At 42.9% G+C, this 18102-nt stretch overlaps 3 non-coding genes across 3 annotated transcripts; all 3 read right to left on the bottom strand.

The window, feature by feature from the left end:
* Positions 1–11531: 11531 nt before the first annotated feature.
* On the bottom strand, positions 11532–11604 carry TRNAV-CAC (transfer RNA valine (anticodon CAC)). Its single transcript has one exon. It is a non-coding gene; the product is annotated as a tRNA-Val (tRNA).
* A 1918-nt stretch (positions 11605–13522) lies between these two features.
* Positions 13523–13595, bottom strand: TRNAV-UAC (transfer RNA valine (anticodon UAC)). The gene has a single exon. It is a non-coding gene; the product is annotated as a tRNA-Val (tRNA).
* A 3235-nt stretch (positions 13596–16830) lies between these two features.
* On the bottom strand, positions 16831–16903 carry TRNAV-CAC (transfer RNA valine (anticodon CAC)). Its single transcript has one exon. It is a non-coding gene; the product is annotated as a tRNA-Val (tRNA).
* Positions 16904–18102: the final 1199 nt, after the last annotated feature.

Genomic DNA, 18102 nt, shown 5'->3' with positions numbered 1-18102 from the left:
GTCATTGTCGACTTGAGCATGAACGTTAACGCCTTATGGTCCGTCCGTAGGACAATGGGGAAGCCGTAGATATACTTCCGCCAATGACCTAGGGCTGTGACGATGGCCAACATCTCGAGTTCAGTCACTGTGTATTTGAGCTCGTGAGTTCTCAATTTTCGGCTCATAAATGCCAGATACGTGATCTTTGGTCGTGCCTCTGGGTCTTCTTGGTACAACACGGCACCGACCCCAATTTTCGATGCGTCCGTTTGCACGATGAATCTCTTTGAATAATCTGGGTAACCTAATTTGACGCTGTTGGCGAGGAGTTCCTTCGTCTTATCGAAAGCAGCTTCGCATTCCTCGTTCCACTTCCAACGGTTATTTTTCTTTAGCAAATTTTGGAGGGGTGCTACGACTTCGGTATACCCAGGACAATGATCAGAAAAGAAGTTACAGATCCCTAGAAATTGCCGAACATGCTTGACCCTAGTTGGTCTTGGAAAGTTTTGGATTGCTTGAATTTTTACGGGGTTTGGGATCACGCCATCGGCATCAATCACGTGTCCCAAAAATAAAATACTCCTTTGACAAAACTGTGACTTTGAAAGGTTGACTTTAAAGTTGTTTCGATCCAGATCGAGCAAGAGCTTCTTGATCTTCTCGAGATGATCCTCGACTGTCTCAGACGCCACCAGAATATCATCAATATATCTTACAGTGAATGCTTTTACCTCGTCGCTAAGATTTCGATCGAGGGCTCGGATAAGAGCGGATCCCGCGTTCATAATGCCGAACGGAAGCCGTTTGAAGACGTACGTCGTTTGGTCAAACATAAACCCAGTCAAAATTTTGGTCTTCGGGTCTAACTCTACGTGATGAAAAGAGGAAGTTAAGTCGACCCCAGAAAACAATTTCATATGCCGAAATTTCTTCAGGATGTCCTTGATACAGGGGACTTGATCATACTCGGGGACTAAGCGCTTATTAATGGCCCTCGCGTCAAGGCAAACGCGAAGGGACCCATTCGCTTTCTCCACGATTACGAGTGGGTTCAAAAAAGGTGTTGGGGACTTCATAATCAAACCACTAGCCTCCATCTCGCTAATTATTTGACTGACTTTGTCATGATACCTTTCTGGTACCGGATACGGGCGTTGCTTAAAAGGTTCCCAACTATTTACTACCAAGGTATACTGGAAATTTGGGATCTTCCCCGGTCGTGAACCGGAAACTTCTTTGCATTGCTCTAAAATTTTGAGTAATTGATCCTTCTCATTTTCCCCAATTTTGGCTTCATGAATTTTTCCTTGAATGGTTGAATCCAACGATGGTTCCTCTTCTGTTTCTAATGCGGCGATTGTCATTCCAGATTCCTCAAAAACTTTGTGGCACATTCCGTCCAATCCTATCCAGTTTTCCTCTCCCTCCGTGTTTCCTGAACAGAGCTGCGTCATCCAAATCCTTTCCTCGGTTTCTAAGTCTTCAAAATCATTTAACCTTATCTCAGTTTGGGCCGACTCCACCTTTAAACAAATTTCGTTTGTTTCCATATTGATATGGGCTTTATATTCCCTTAGGAAATCTGAACCGATGATAACATTATATTCCATTTTGGATAAAACGATAAACGGGTGGGAAATAATATCCTTCCCAATCTCCAGATCCAAATACGCTTGACTATTGCAGATCGTGGTCCTGTCAGGAATTACCCCACGAACTTTGACATTTGATATTGGGATAACCGGGATTTCATTCTTGGATTGAAGTTCTTGTAATAGTATTCTAGAAACGACGCTCACGCTGGCTCCCGTATCCACAAGACAACGAACTCGGACCCCATGGACTCTGATATAAATCACAGGCAATTCCCTCACGACCTTGATGTCGGTTTGAAACTTATCTTCCAATAACTCATCAGATTGTACCACCCACGTGTCGATCGTGATCACTGTCCATGACAATGTTTGAGGGTCGATAGCCTTCGAAAATTCGGCTATCTCCTCATCTAGTACTTCGGCTTTTTTTTTAGACGATCTCCCTCAGTTGCCTCATATTCTGGCGCACGGGGATCTAATCTACTTTGACTTGCATTGTGTTGTTGCAATGCAAGGCTTTCAGCCCCTTTACATTCGGTCGTCTGAGTTAATCGCCTAATGGGCTGCTCCCATATGTCCTTAACATTTTGTGATGCACTTAGCTCCCGGACGTACTGTTGTGACTCCCTTTTTCTGTCCTGAAGGTCGCCCTGGTAGTATTCCCTACGCTGTTGGGAATTTCCGTCATTGCGCGGTTGCCATTTTGGATATGGTCGACGCTCTCTATTATTACCATTTTGCTTATAAGCCGGTCTATCATATTTACGTCTGGACTCTTCCCATGGTCGAGACCTCCACCTCGCCTCTCTTGGGTTTCGGTTCCCAGCGTACAGCTCCCGTGTACTTGTTCCCTGATCTTTCTGGCTGGTTGAATTAGCACTCCCTTGGCAATCCAAAACGTTGACCATCTCTGTCTGCCTAGTTCGTATATGCTGCCCACTGGACGTTTGGTCAAGGTGCCGCAACACCTGTTCCATTTCCACCGCCGTCTTTACGTTCGCGGCTATTAACATGCGTTGAACGTCGGCGGGAAATTGCTTACTAATGGCTGCCATTAGCTCAATTTCTGCCGGGGGATTGTCTAGTTCTCTCATCTTAACTAGCTGCCCAGTGAAGTACTCACAGAAGCGCGTTGATCCAGTCATGGAGTACCGACGAGAGTACAACTCCAATCGCAACCCCTGTTGAGTCTGCATTCCCCAATACTTATCCAGGAATGCCCTTTTAAAACTCTCATATCCATCAAAGCAGTACCGAAACGCTTGGAACCAAACGAGGGCCTGGTCTTCCAAAAACCTTTCCACAACCCTCAATTTTCGCTCTGGCGTTATCCGATTATCGGCCATATATCCGTCCATTTCGAGCAAAAATTTCTTTGGAGTCATGTTTCCCCCAGGTTTAAACCGTTTCGGCTTATCTTCCGCTATCTTCATCATATTGTAAATGGGTATTGGTTCAATGGGAATTGACGTCGAATTGTGCATTTGCGTTCCAGATAGTTGTTCCTGACTGGTATTGATCCTAGCAAAAAGACCTGTTCCTTCCGGTTCCATATTCATTTCGAAAGGGTTAACGGGGCTCGATTTTATCGGACTGAACTCCTTTCCCTTTCCGTGAAAATCCTCCCGTACTTTCAATTTTCCTACCTCTTCTCTCAACTCTTGGATGAGGTTTTCATGGGTATCTACCCTAATTTTCGCCTTCTGGATTTTATGGGACCAATCCTCGATCCTATCCGATATTTGGTCGTCCCTCTTATGAACCTCTTCTCGGATCGAAATTATTTCTTCGGTCGCTATTTCTTTGACTTTGGATATCTGCTTCTCTATTGACTCAGCAAATTCCCTACGCACCGCCACGGCTTGATGTTGCACATCACACAGTTTACTCTGAGCCTGACATATCTCCCCCTTAGTTGCTTCAATCTCCCTACTGGTAGTTTCCTGATATGCCACTGTCGCTCTAATGTGTTCCTCGAGTTGCTCCGCCATACTGATAGTTTGGGCCTCAATGCGATCTACACGCTCAACCGCTGTGTTGATCATCTTGCCGAAATTTTCCTGTTTTTCCTCTACACCGTCTACTCGCGCTCCTAATTGCTCGGTAACCTTTTCACAACGTTCTCGATCGACTTTAAGTTGGTCGACTAGTTCGTTCTGACGTTCAGTCATTCGCTCGAACCGCTCCTCAAAGTCACCTAGCCGTTTATTGATCTCCTCTCTCCCTTCCTTGCATTCCTCCTGTACCTTATCTATCATTTCTTTTATGTTTCCCTGAATATCCTCACTCTTTTGATTCAGTTTTTCCGTAATACTTTCTCGAATGTCCTCACTAGTCTCATTTAGTTTCGCCTGCATGTCTTCGTTATTTTCACGCATCAGTTCCTTCATACCCTGCATGTCTTTCTGAATGTCCTCACTATTCTGATTAATTTTCGCCAAAATGTTTTCGCTATTAACGCGAATCATCTCCTGCATCCATTCTTTCATCTGTTCTAATTCCATTACGAACACAATTTTCATTAAATGAGCCCCCCTTTAGACTCGAACTTAGGACCTGGGTCAATTAACTCGAAACCAAGTTTTCTTCAAGGTTGTTTCCCCCCTCAACTTCGAAGATTTCTACAATTTAATAGAATTAAGTCCAAAACGTAGCCACAAAAAGGAAACGCTAACTCGAAGTTGCCTAACTTTTACACCCCTGTTGCACCGGGAGCATAATCAAAATTAAAGAATGTAGCCATAATACTTAACGATAGAATTTTGAATACATTAGCTATCCGAAAATAAAATACCAACACAGGTGGTATATGCCAATAAATTAGGTCATCCTTCCAGCATTGAGGCAGATACACCTGATACAATGGGTAATACCGTCCCAAGACTTTCCGTCTGAAGCCTAATCTACTGCATCTTCAGAATCAGCTCAAAGGCCTGAGGTCACCTTGGCTACTCCACAGAGAATCTAACTCGTCACATGAATAAACACTCACTATTAGCACTGAGGCCTACTGCAAGTAGTACCTCCTGACTAATACCCATGAATATGGTTACCTGAAGGGTATCAATATTCGTTTTCCCTCAGATTCGGGAAAATCACTACTTTGTTTCCCAGATTCAATAGAATCCTTGTATTACTTTCTGGGTACGTCAATTGCTATGAATGACCGTCATGGCTATTGCCGTAGCAATAATAATAATAATAATAATAATAATACTAATAATAATAATAATAATAATGATAATAATAACAATGATAATAATAATAATAATAATAATAACCATGACATACGACAATCCTCGCCGTAAAAATACGTATTAAAATTTATTGTCACTCGTCATTCATTTTCACCTATTGGTCCAATCATGTGCATCCAGTAATATGAACTAAATCAGTCCTTTATCATAATTGGCCATTCCTACAAATTTTTAATTCTGGCATTACCATGCCATGCGCCCATTTTTCAAAAAATAAAAAAAACCGAAAAAACCTACTGGAAATGCCGAAAATGCCAACACGAAGGGCGCCATATGGGACCTTTCCCACCATCCCCCATAGCTCATGGTACCATGTGCCAACAAAGAGGTGACCCTGTCGGGTCACGAACACATGGGACCATGCTCCACGGAAGTCGATAGTCAAGGGATCTTTTGGTCTGTGCCGATTTCCCCTCATTGGGATTGTATACTTAATCCACTCACATGAAAGGTCATCGACCATACGACTCAGCCAGATCTAAGCTACTCTCCCGTTCCTGAGGTCTGAACACGGACTCCTCAGGGCCGAAGACCGTTCGCGGCAAATAGAGAAAAAAAAATACCTTACAACTAACTTAAAGGCATAACATGAACGGAAGAGGTTCTGGATGCTAATTATCGGCAAGAAAATAGGCACGAATAAATTTTCTGATTATTTAATTCACTCCCGTTGAACATATTTACAATCTATAACCTTGAACTTCAACGTTAAATTACATCCATAGAATTTTAATACCAACCACGGACAACCATGTCCGGGCTGCCACCCAAGTGAAGTTTTTATCCCCATCATTATAAGATTCAATATGTGGTCTATTGACATACACTGTTGAAATTTATAACACAAAACAATCACCTATTCGGATTAAGCACATGGGTGTTCACATTTAACTTCAAACAACTCGGAGAAATTTGAGTTGCGTTTACTACACTCTTGGTTGATCAACTTGGTTTCGAGTTTACGGACACGATTATTTTACCTGCTGAGTACGGTAAACACTATTATAATGAACCAATCTTTTTACAAAAAAATTATAAGGGAACTATGACCTTACGGATATAAATATTCCCGGGATTAATTCCCAAATTACATATTTAAAACACAGCAAGTTATACTAATTTACTCTAAGATTAGAGTGGCCACCTACATCGAACATAACACGAGAAATATAATATTTAAAGACATTAAAAAAAATCATAAAATGATAAACAACTTCACGGCGTTACAACCTCTCGCAAAAACATGAAATGCACACAATTCTAGTTACTGCTAATCACCTCATTTGAGGACTAACTATACACATTCTAGGGCCTGACCCCTCCACTCAAACGAACTACCAAAGGATTTTTCACGAAGCCTCAATTAAACAAATCAATTAGCACCAAAACAACATCCTATTTACACTATTATCACACCTGGAAGAGAAAACACATATTATAACATTTTCCATACATGGTAACTGCATCTGGATTACCATTAGCCGTCGTTTGTGTGACTGACTCCCTTTTGTCATGTCCGAGGTACGAACGGGAGACCAACAGGTCTCTCGAGTCGGGGAACCTGAAAAATCAAGACCCTATCTATCGCTTCTCCATGTGTATGAACTAAGTGTTACTGCATTCACCCAACCTAGCCTGATTAGAATGTGGTAATCGATTAACAAAAAAAAAACATTTACTAGCAGAGCACAAGGCGGTTCGAGGAAGAACCCATCCTTGAGAAAGACGGCCATACATTTTGCCTTTTCAGCAGTTCTGGTTTGACCCGTCAAGCGAGCTCGACCCTCCCGGGGAAGTATGCCATAAATTTCCTTGTCAACCGCCGGCACACCGGCCACATGCTTTTCTCTTTCAACCCAACATTAGCGCGTTTACAAAAGCCTATTCAGTGGGCCAAATTATTCACGCGAACAAAATATAACAAATACAAACAGGTGCATAGAATTATGCTCAAACCCGCTCAGGTATTCTTCATCAGACCAATCTCTCAACTTTTGGGCCGTTACATGATTTTACTCTCTCTCTCTCTCTCTCTCTCTTATAGGAGTCCGGAGTTCCATCCTCGTGCCTCTCATAATAAAACTACCACAATCCACGGGCTAGCAAACTAGAGTTTAATAACCTCACAGAATTTACTAATAACAATAGTCGTAATAATCACAATAATGATACTAATAATAATAATACTAATAATAATAATAATAATAATAATAATAATAATAATAATAATAATAATAATAATACGGACTATGTACCTGACATGAAGTTATAATTCTTTAATAGATCGGCATAAGATTATCCGACCAAACTGATTAATTTAAATGAAATAAAATGGACTACCAAAAAGGTATTTAAGCAATCACACACAAAAAAAAACATTTCCTTTAACGGGGCACTAGCTAGAGTTGGTAGGGTGGACATTTGTACCTCGGTGCCATGACTCTTCACACACATATTGGACAGCAACGCCTTAAGTTATCATGCATAAAATACAACTACTTTACATTAAAACGAGTACTTCATCTATCCAACTTTATCTGGTTCACAGGATATATGGCAATGATTCTTGCGTCATCTTAACCTGTCTTCTTTCATATATCTCTCCAAGAACGAAGGCTCCTTTATTACCTCAACGAAATTAATTAGCCTTTTCCCCCCGTCTCCTCTGACAGTACTCATAAAACAAGGATATAATCATGCTCGTGCAATAAAGACAACTAGATGGGACATTCATACTCTATTCCTAATTTGTTTCCTTCCCAAACAACTTTAAAAGGTTAAACTAAAATAAAATACCGACCACTCTAATCACTACTTTAATTATTCAATATAAACTCATCCCATGCTATTCCTATATTCTGACATGATTTATCTACAGGGAATATCCATATCATAAGATCATAATTTTGTACTCAACATGTTGGTCCGTTGTCCATCGTCCGTCGCTCGAGCCCCGAAGAGGGCTGCCTTGTAGGTCTTAACCCATCCTGCTGAAGTGGGAGATCGCTGGTTCAAGACGTTCCATGATGCTCCTGGAATAATCCATAGCGTTGGGGTTTGAACACTGAAATGACACTGTTTACACCCTTTTTTCACAAAACTTCCTCCACTCGCGTTACAGGCAAATTTTCCCTTTTATTGGTATGATTGCGATCTTTTGCGGAATGAAAGTTGCATATTTATTAATTTGATGCCGGACGCAGCTATACTACCTCAGTCCGACAAAGAGATTACAGAAATCACGGTTCCGTCACTGCAATAGTTTATTAAACTGAATTAACGTGACATTGGGTTCCTATATTTATTTCAAAACCCTGTCTCGTACGTCTGTTTCTCTGTACTTCTACAATTACGCCGTCATTCAGCACGATAACTTGGTACTTGAATTCTGTTTATATCATATTACACGGAATTTCGTGCTACCTTTTTACATGTCTACCTTCGCAAAATTCAAATTATTCCTCACACACCACGGACTCTCTTTACCACGGGAGATGAATTGAAGAATCGTTTTCTCCGTCCGAGATTCGGCACATCACTGCGTCACAGTTTCGCGATGCGAACATACGACGTAGTTCACGTAATTTTGTGGCGCGTTGCGAACAATCTGTAATTCATACAGCACTATCGCTCAGTTAAGTTCTCTACCGACAATTCGTATGAGAAATTATACATATTTGCACTCCCGTTTATATCAACATTTCTATACAAAGAAAAGGAAAGCCCGACCACAAATCGGCCGTGTGGTCACCTCGTAGACTCCTCGAAGACTGGCGTCCACCCTCATATGTGCAGGCAAATATAAAGGCTCTCTCGGGTGGGGAATGCTTGGGGAGACATCTTCCTCCAACACATTTTAGTTTTCCAGATCCACAAGGCTTACGAATCCCAGCGGTGCGGCAATTTGTGTGGCCAACTACTCCGAAATACACGCTATGATGCGGAACTCAGGATGATCGGTGGATTTGTCGTAATTAATTCCAATACAATCGGGGTGGGGGTAGTATTCGCTAATAGTATTTGGCGACACTGTAGGCGTGGGCAAGCCGTGGTGGTTACGTAACCTTATGAAGGTGCATTTTCGTAGGCGAGATTATTCTACCTTGATTTTCAATTTTTCCATTCATCCAATAATCCTCTTATTACTCTGCCGTATGTTTTCTGGTTAGTTTAGCCTTTATTGAGCTGAAAACACCCCTGAAATCGCCCCATAGCTTTGGCATCACTGTGCGTTGGCATATGTTTTCAATATGGAGTCAGCAAAATTGTATTCTTCTTCCCCTTTTTCCATGATACGCGCGCAGTTCGGGAGTTTTTTTAAGCCACCCACTGGGAGATCTAGGCGCCTCTACGTCGCGAAGTGTTATGCAATATGACGCTACTGCCAGCATCCACACAAAGGAAGCTACAAGCCTACTAATTTCTTCAATATATACTTCGAAATAATTATTCCTGTGACTATACGGTCACAATATGTATATAGTTACAGAGACAAGTGTGTGCCACCAACACCGCAAAGAAGGGACGTCGTCAGGCGAGAAAGAAGATGCCCCTTACAATAAGTAAGGCTTGGCACTACTCCCCTTCTCCTTAAAAGGAGACTTGGCACCAGGGACTGCTGGCTGCTGGACCAAGGGACTAACCTGTGGCCCAAAGTCCAGACGCCAGCTGACCCGAGCCGCACCAGGCAGTGACAAGAAGGACTGATTCCCCATACTAATTGACAAAAGCTAGGTAAATGGTTATGATTGCAAGACACATACTCCTAACTAACAAAACATCTGGACTTTTCCAGCCCACATCCTTGCATGTGCTATCAAAATATGTCAGGTTTTACATGTAGGCTCTTTCTATTTTATGCCTATGTGGTTTTTCCCTGACCCTTCAATACCATACCTTAACACCATCCTACCAATACAAAATCGCCTGGTAACGTGTTTAACATGGAAACAGGCAGATAGTCCTTGTATCACTTCCAACACTCCCTGCTATCTCTTTCTACTTAGAACTAATAGCATGTCGGAGGCAATGTAGATTGTGTCGATTGCCACGCCGGGGGAGCGGGCTACGGGGGCCCAACGTAAAAAAATAGTGTTGGGCAAGGGAGAGGGAAGGAAGTAGCAGTGGCCTTAAGTGAAGTACCATCCCGGCGTTCGCCTGGAGGAGAAGTGAGAAATCATACAGAACCACTTCGAGGATGGCTGTGGTGGAAAATGAACTCCCTCTACTCAGTTAACGAGGCTGAGTGGACCCCTTTCCACTCTTTATAACACTTTTCAAATTTCGTGTCAGAGCCGTTTGTTTTTTGGTGGTGTGATTATTGTTTTAAGACGAAGTACGACCGGACGACAATCCTCTATTAACACTTATGAAAGGGGGAAAACGGAAGTGATCCGGCACTTCGGAAAAGGAAGATCCCGCCAAAGAAAGACAAGGATCACGAAGGGGGTGAAAGTGAAAGACACCCTAGGCTTCGCAAACTAACCTAACACCGTTGGGTTTGGAAAATAATAAAAGAGTTGCGAAGGGACGTCGGATAGTCTAAAGGAAATTAACAAAAATGGCACAAGCAAGTGGAAGAAATGGCAGGACTCAGCTAAGTGTCCCATGACCGCCAATGCACTCTCCCTAGTTACGAACCCCTCTTATGACAATAAAGTGATACCCTGGGTTTCATTCTACCGCCCCCACCCACTTCCTAGGCAGAACTGGGAATGGAACACAATAATCCGGGTGTGCCAGCTACTGATAGATTTTTATGGTGCTCAACTTCGTCAGCCTCTTCCTGGTAGACAGTCGGGAAGGAATTATTTTGCGTGCCAGTAAATCCTACCGACACTTAAAGAAAATAAATGTATATTTGTAGATACTGTATATGGAACGAATGCGCCACGAGCAAAATTCTTTATGATAGAAGCTTCCAAATACCTTTTAGAGAGAGTAGTCCAGTTTCTGTTTATGAAGCAACAGGGAACACGCAATAATAGTGATGATATTGAAAATGTCACGTTATTGTGTTAATACAATATAATAATAAATTATGACTACGATGTTTAAATATGTTATATTGCACCATTATTAAGGAATTTTACTTTCATTTACTAAATAAATGAGTGATCAAATATTTCCTTTAAATAATTGAAAGCTTCGCTGAGTGGCTCAGAATGTTGAGGTGTTGGTCTTCTGACCCCAGCTTGGCATGTTCGATACTGGCTCAAAAACGTCAGCCTCGCCATGTTAGATTTAGTGGAGCGTAAAATAATTCCTGCGGGACTTAATCACGCACATCAGCGTCTCCGAAAGTCATAAAAATAGTTAGTGGGACGCAAAGCCAATACACTATTTTTTTAATGTTGGAAAACCATGAACAGCATGTATAATTATTTGTTCATGGTAACGTCAGGAATGCTGTAATGACATGATTACATTGTGTGTTTTATGTGCATTTGTTTACCAAAAACCAGGAAAAAATATACCCCAGACCCTAACATATGGAAGTAACGAAACACATAGTGACTACACAAATAACTAAAAAGCATAATTTTTCCGTCCATTAGTTATGTAAATAAGACTACACCGAGATGTACCAGAGAAGAAACGTATTGGGAATAGGAGCGCTCTCCTATTTCAAATTCATCATTCATATTGAGAATTGAAAAAAGCATTTTCTCATAAGGAAGTTAAAATCATACTGTGTTTCCGCCCGGGATCGAACCGGGGACCTTTTGCGTGTGTGGCGCACGTGATAACCACTACACTACGGAAACGGACGGGTTATGCTTGCCAGTAAAATAAATTGTCTCTCGCAAGCCCGGCTGGCTGCCTCCCAAGTTCTTCATCTTTCTTGCGTGAAACCGTGTTCTCATCCATCACTGCCTCACATTCGACTTATACTAAAATGAATGAAACTGTTTAAGATTACGCTTCTGACTACAGCACAGGAAAACAGGCCCGACCTCTAAGGATTGTATTTAAGAATTTCCTTAGAGAAATACGCTGTGTTATAATAAAGATACTAAAAAGATGAATGTTCGCATCTGTGGTGTACTGGTTGGCATGATTAGCTGCCACCCCCAGAGGCCCGGGTCCCATTCCAGGCTCTGCCACGAAATTTGAAAAGTGGTACGAGGGCTGGAACGGAGTTCACGCAGCCTCGGGAGGTCAGTTGATCAGAGAGGGTTCAATTCCCGTGGTTTCCGACTTCTCCTCCAGGAAAATGCCGTGATAGTACCAAATTTAAGGCCAGGGGCGCTTCCTTCCCTCCTCCTTATCTATCCCTTCCAATCATCACGTCCCCCGTGCGACTCGTTGGCTGAACGGTCAGCGTAATGGCCTTCGGTGCAGAGGGTCCCGTGTACGATTCCCGGCCGCGTCGGAGATTTTAACCTTAATTGGTTAATTCCAATGGCACGGGGGCTGGGTGTATGTGTTGTCTTCATCATCATTTCATCCTCATCACGACGCGGAGGTCACCTACGGGTGTCAAATAGAAAGACCTACACCTGGCGAGCTGAACACGTCCTGGGATATCCCGGCACTAAAAGCCATACGATATTTCATTTTTTCACATCCGCCCACAAGGACCTTATTCAGCATAGCAGGTGAGACTGCCTGGGTGAGGCACTGCTCCTCCTTCTCACTTGTATCCCTTCCCAATATCTGTATACTGCCGTAAACCAGTAGAGGTGGGATCCCTCGCTTAGTCCGAGGGAAAACCTAACTATTAGCGTAAACGGATTGAGAAGAAAAAGAAACCCTACAGACAACTAAAGGAACTATAACTTATATATGTTCATTTTGAAATATGAATCGCCACAAAAAGATTACATTTAGTAGAAACTTCCAAATACATTTTAGAGAGAGAATTCTGTTGCTGTTTCTGAAACAACTGGGAAAACGTAATAATAGTGATGATGTTTTTCTATACTTCGCATCGCCACTTATACGTCTCATGGCACCGATAGGATAGGAAAGAGCTAGGAGATGGAATGAAGAGTGCGTGGAATTAATTAAAGTACTTCCCCATCATTTGCCTAATTTGAAAATTGGGAAACCATGGAAAGCCATCTTCAGGACTGCCGGCTGTGGCATTCCAACCCACTATCTCCCAAATGCAAGCTCACAGTTGCGCGACCCTAACAGCATGGTCAACGTGCTCGGTAGTGTTGATGTTGAACAATGTCACGTTAAATTTATAATACCGTACAATGATTAATGATGGCTAGGGTTGTTCTAATGTTACATTTCATCATTATTAAAGAATTACACTTTCACTTATTGAATAAAGAGTGCTCAAAATTTTTCTATGAATGGTATAATACCATGAGCAGCATATTGAATTCATTATTTATGCTAATATCCGGAATGCCGTAATGACATAAATGCATTCAATGCATTTGATGAATTGTTTAAGTTATATACTAAAAAAAGGAAAAATGTATTCCAGAACCTAAAACATGCAAGTATGTAACACATTGTGCTTTTACAAATAATAATAATAATAATAATAAAAACTCCTTAATTTCCTCCCTTTATTAGTTAGCAAGCTTGTCTGTAACTATACTTCCACCCAGATGCACCAGAGACGAAATATGTTGCGAATAGGAGTGCTCACCTCTCTCAAATTCACCATTTATCTCGAGAATTGAAACAAGCAGGTTTCCACAAAAAAGCCAAAAAATGCTTTGTTTCCTCCCGGGATCGAACCGGGGACCTTGCGCGTGTAAGGCGCACGTGATAACCACTACACTACGGAATCCAAAGTTGGCCCTCTTACAGTAAATGGCGGAACTTGGTGTCTCTCAAGCCGGAATGCCTTCCTAGTTGCTTCAAATATGTTGCGTGATACCGAGTGCTCAGCGATAACCTGACAGCTGCGTTCCACTTACACCTAAATGAAAGCGATTCTTAAAGGTTACATAGTGAGTAGAGCACAGGAAAGACAGATCCATCTCTTCTCCTTGTTCTTCTTCTCCTTAATCTGTTTACACTCCAGGGTTAGTTTTTCCCTCGGACTCAGTGAGAGATCCCACCTCTTTCGCCTCAAGGCAATGTCCTGGATCGTGAGACTTTGGGTCGAAGGTTCAAACGGAGGGGAGGGCCAGTACGTCGTCCAGGCGGCCTCATGTGCTGTGCTGAACAGGCGCCTTGTGCGGGAATAGGATGATTTCAACTTGTTTTACAGGACACGAGAGCGGAAAAGCGGCCCGCACTCTACGGAAGAAAAGTATTAATGTATATATGATAGGATAAGTGTATATATGTGTATATAGTTAGAGAGACAAGTGTGTGCCACCAACACCGCAAAGAAGGGTCGTCATCAAGAGAGAAAGAAGATGCCCCTTACAATAAGTAAGGCTTGGCACTACTCCCCTTCTCCTTAAAAGGAGACTTGGCACCAGGGACTGCTGGCTGCAGGACCAAGGGACTAACCTGTGGCCCAAAGTCTAGACGCCAGCGGACCCGAGCAGCACCAGGCAGTGACAAGAAGGACTGATTCCCCATAATAATTGACAAAAGCTAGGTAAATGGTTATGATTGCATGACACATACTCCTAACTAACAAAACCTCTGGATTTTTCCAGCCCACATCATTGCATGTGCTATCAAAAGATGTCAGGTTTTACATGTAGGCTCCTTCTATTTTCTGCCCATGTGGTTTTCCCTGACCCTTCAATACCATACCTTAACACCATCCTACCAATACAAAATCGCCTGGTAACGTGTTTAACATGGAAACAGGCAGATAGTCCTTGTATCACTTCCCACTCTCCCTGCTATCTCTTTCTACTTAGAACTAATAGCATGTCGGAGGCAATTTAGATAGTGTCGATTGCCACGCCGGGGGAGCGGCCTACGGAGGCCCCCCGTAAAAAAAATCAAGGGTTAGGCAAGGGAGAAGGAAGGAAGTAGCAGTGGCCTTAAGTGAAGTACCATCCCGGCATTCGCCTGGAGGAGAAGTGAGAAATCATAGAGAACCACTTCGAGGACGGCTGCGGTGGGCATCGTACTCCCTTTACTCAGTTAACATAACGAAGCTGAGTGGCCCGCTTTCCACTCCTTATAACACTTTTCAAATTTCGTGGCAGAGCCGTTTGCTTTTGGTAGCGTGATTGTTGTTTTAAGATGAAGTACGACCGGACGACAATCCTCTATTAACACTTATCAACGGGGGAAAACGGAAGAGATCCTGCACTTCGGAAAAGGAATACATCGGCCAAAGAAAAACAAGGATCACAAAGGGGGTGAAAGTGAAAGACACCCTAGGCTTCGCAACCTAACCTAACACCGTTGCGTTTGGAAAATAATAAAGGAGTTTGCGAAGGGATATCGGATAGTCTAAAGGAAAGTGGAAGAAATGGCAGGACTCAGCTAAGTGTCCCATGACCGCCAACGCACTCTCCCTAGTTACGAACCCCTCTTATGACAATAAAGTGATACCGTGGGTTTTATTCTACCGCCCCCACCCACTTGGGAGGTAGAACCGGGAATCGAACGCTAAAATTCCGGTAGGCCAGCTACTGATAGATTTTTTATGGTGCTCAAATACGTCAGCCGCTTCCTGGTAGACAGTCGGGATGGAATTATTTTGCGTGCCAGTAAATCCTACCGACACTTAAAGAAATTAACTGTATATTTGTAGATACTGTACATGGAACGAATGCGCCACAAACAAAACTCTTTATGATAGAAGCTTCCAAATACCTTTTAGAGAGAGTAGTCCAGTTTCTCCTTCTGAAGCAACAGGGGACACGCAATAATTGTGATGACATTTGAAAAAGTCACGTTATTGTGTTAATACCATATAATGTTAAATTATGACTACAATATTTAAATATATTATATTACACCATTATTAAGGAATTCTACTTTCATTTACTAAATAAATGAGTGATCAAAAATTTCCTTTAAATATTGGAAAGCCGCGCTGAGTGGCTCAGAATATTGAGGTACTGGCCTTCTGACCCCAGCTTGGCATGTTCGATCCTGGTACAAATAAGTCCGCTTCGTAATGTTAGATTTAGTGGAGCGTAAAAGAACTCTTGCGGGACTTCATCACGCACATCAGCGTCTCCAAAAGTCATAAAAATAGTTAGTGGGACGCAAAGCCAATACACTATTTTTAAAAATGTTGGAAAACCATGAACAGCATTTATAATTATTTTTTCATGGTAACGTCAGGAATGCTGTAATGACATGATTACATTCTGTGTTTTATGAGCATTTGTTTACCAAAAACCAGGAAAAAATATACCCCAAACCCTAACATATGGAAGTAACGTAACACATAGTGACTACACAAATAACTAAAAAAACATAATTATTCCGTCTATTAGTTAGCAAGGTTTTCTGTAAATACGCTTCAACCGAGATGTACCAGAGAAGAAACGTATCGGGAATAGGAGCGCTCTCATCATCATCATCATCATCATCATATGTTTACCCTCCAGGGTCGGCTTTTCCCTCGGACACAGCGAGGGATCCCACCTCTACCGCCTCAAGGGCAGTGTCCTGGAGCTTCAGACACTTGGTCGGGGATACAACTGGGGAGAATGACCAGTACCTCGCCCAGGGGGCCTCACCTGCTATGCTGAACAGGGGCCTTGTGGAGGGATGGGAAGAGTGGAAGGGATAGGCAAGGTAGAGGGAAGGAAGCGGCCGTGGCCTTATGTTAGGTACCATCCCGGCATTCGCCTGGAGGAGAAGAGGGAAACCACGGAAAACCACTTCCAGGATGGCTGAGGTGGGAATCGAACTCACCTCTACTCAGTTGGCCTCCCGAGGCTGAGTGAACCCCGTTCCAGCCCTCATACGAATTTTCAAATTTTCGTGGCGGAGCCGGGAATCGAACCCGGGCCTCCGGGGGTGGCAGCTAATCACGCTAACCACTACACCACAGAGGCGGACATAGGAGCGCTCTCCTATTTTAAATTCATCATTCATATCGAGAATTGAATCAAGCATTTTCTCATTAGGAAGTTAAAAACACATTGTGTTTCCGCCCGGGATCGAACCGGGGACCTCGCGCGTGTGAGGGGCACGTGATAACCACTACACTACGGAAACGGACGGGGTACGCTTGCCAGTAAAATAATCTTGTCTCTCGCAAGCCCCATTGGCTGCCTCCCAAGTTCTTCATCTTCCTTGTGTGAAACCGGGTGCTCATCCATCACCGCCTCACACTCGATTGATACTAAAATGAATCAAACTGTTTACGATTACGCTTCTAACTACAGCACAGGAAAACAGGCCCGATCTATAAGGATTGCATTTAAGAATTGTTTTAGCGAAATACACTGTATTATAATAAAGATACTAATAAGATGAATGTTCGCATCTGTGGTGTAGTGGTTGGCATGATTAGCTGCCACCCCCTCCCCCCCCCCCCCAGAGGCCCGGGTCCGATTCCCGGCTCTGCCACGAAATTTGAACAGTGGTACGAGGGCTGGAACGGAGTTCACGCAGCCTCGGGAGGTCAGTTGATCAGAGAGAGTTCAATTCCCATGGTTTCCCACGTCTCCTCCAGGAAATTGACGTGATAGTACCAAATTTATGGCCAGGGCCGCTTCCTTCCCTCCTCCTTACCTATCCCTTCCAATCTTCACATTTCCCCCACAAGAACCTTGTTTAGCATAGCGGGTGAGGCTACCTGGGTGAGGCACTGTTCCTCCTTCCCACTTGTATCCCTTCCCAACATATCATGCTCCTGTATACTGCCGTAAAGGCGGTAGAGGTGGGATCCCTGGCTTAGTTCGAGGGAAAACATAACCCTTAGCGTAAACGGATTGAAAAGAAAAAAGAAACCCTACAGACAACTACAGAAACTATAACTTATATATGAATCGCCACAAAAAGATTATTTTTAGTAGGAACTTCCAAATACATTTTAGAGAGAGAATTCTGTTGCTGTTTCTGGAACAACTGGGAACACGTAATAATAGTGATGATGTTTTTCTATACTTCGCATCGCCACAGATACGTCTTATGGCGGCGATAGGATAGGAAAGAGCTAGGAGATGGAAGGGAGAGTGCGTGAAATTCATTAAAGTACTGCCCCATCATTTGCCTAATTTGAAAATTGGGAAACCACAGGAAGCCATCTTCAAGACTGCCGGCAGTGAGATTCGAAACCACTATCTCCCGAATGCAAGCTCACAGCGGCTCGACCCTAACAGCATGGTCAACGTGCTCGGTAGTGTTGATGTTGAACAATGTCACGTTAAATTTATAATACTGTGCAATGATTAATGATGGCTAGGGTTCTC

The sequence above is a fragment of the Anabrus simplex genome, chromosome 7 (genome assembly GCF_040414725.1).
Source record: "Anabrus simplex isolate iqAnaSimp1 chromosome 7, ASM4041472v1, whole genome shotgun sequence".
Taxonomy (NCBI): Eukaryota; Metazoa; Arthropoda; class Insecta; order Orthoptera; family Tettigoniidae; genus Anabrus; species Anabrus simplex.
Note: the sequence above shows the minus strand (reverse complement) of the source record. Positions and strands in the feature narration are given on the sequence as shown.